Source organism: Tupaia chinensis, unplaced genomic scaffold (genome assembly GCF_000334495.1).
Source record: "Tupaia chinensis unplaced genomic scaffold, TupChi_1.0 Scaffold142780_1, whole genome shotgun sequence".
Classification (NCBI taxonomy): Eukaryota; Metazoa; Chordata; class Mammalia; order Scandentia; family Tupaiidae; genus Tupaia; species Tupaia belangeri.
In genome coordinates, this window is record NW_006202626.1 from 270,417 (window position 1) to 272,054 (window position 1,638).

A 1,638-nucleotide genomic window follows, 5' to 3' on the forward strand; every position below is an offset into this window, starting at 1 on the left:
TAAAAGTAAATAAAAAAATAAAAACTCTAAGCTATCATCAAACTGAATGGGAAATATATGAAAACTTTTCCACTAAAAACTGGAAAAAGACAACACTGCCCACTTTTTCTACTCTTTTATCATAGTACTGGAAATTGTAGCAAATGCAATTAGACAATAGAGTCGAATAATAGACATCATCCAAAGGAAAAAAAAGAAGTGAAATTATTTTTATCTACAGGTAATATATTGCTATACATAGGAAGTTCAAAAGATTTCACACGAAAAATTATCCTGGAAGTGATAAATTAATAATTGTAAAGGAGCAGGATACGAAAATCAATATTCAAAATTATAGCATTTTTATGCACAATGGAGAAATTAAAAGAGAATTGAAGAAAGAAATCTCATTTCCAATAGCCACAAAACCAGTAATATATCTAGGAATAAACCTTACCAAAGATCTCTACAAGGAAAACTATGAAACACTCAAAAAATAAATTAAAAGTGATATAAAAAAGTGAAAAAGCATCCCATATTCCTGGATTGGAAAAATTAATATAATCTTGATGTCAATGCTACCAAAATTAGTCTACAAATTCAATGAAATTTCAATCAAACTACCAGAGGTATTTCTCACAAAAATAGAAAAAACAATAATAAAACATGTCTGGAAGCATAAAAGGCCCTGTATAATCAAAGTGATACTATGTAAGTGGAATAAAGTAGGAAGTATCTCACTTCCCAGCTTCAAAACATATTACAAAACTCTGATAATTAAAACAGTATGTTATTGTTACAAAACCAGACAGGTAGACCAATGGAACAGAATTGAGAATCCCAAAATAAATCCCAAAACATACAACCAACTGATCCTTGACAAAAGGCACAAGCCGATCCAGTTGGAAAAAGAAAATCTCTCCAGCAAATGGTGCTGGGAGAACTGGATATCCACCTGCAGATGAATGAAAGTGGACATTTATCTCTTACCTCTAACAAAAATTAACTCAAATTGGATTCAGGATATAAACATAAAACCTCAAACTATAAAAATCCTCATGGAAAACAGGAAAAACTCCCGGTGATCTTGGAGTAGAAAAGGACTTCTTAAAGCAGACCCCCAAAGCACAGGTAATAGTCCTTAAAATAGACAAATGTGACTAAATTAGGCTGAAAAGCTTCTGTACAGCCAAAGAAATAATCAGTAGAGTGAGAAGATAACCATCAGACTGGGAGAATATATTTGTAAATTATACCTCAGATAAGGGACTGTTAACCAGGATATATGAGAATTCAAGCAGCTTACCCACACACACACACACACACACACACACACACACACACAAATAATAATCCAATTAAAATATGAGAAAAGGAACTGAATTTACAATTCTCTGAAGAAGACATATGAGTAGCCAAAAGGCATATGAAAATATGCTTGGCATCTCTTATCCTAAAGGAAATGCAAATCAAAACCACAATAAGAGGGAACCAGCAGTTAGCGTAATGGCTATATCGCTGGACTCCCACGTAGTCAACCACAGTTCACGTCCTGGACCCGGTGGCTTAAAACTCACGCCGGGCGCGTGTGCGTGCGTGCCCAGGATCCTGAGAGGAGAATGGAGGAGAAGGGATTGCGGCGTGACCATCCCCCCTGGG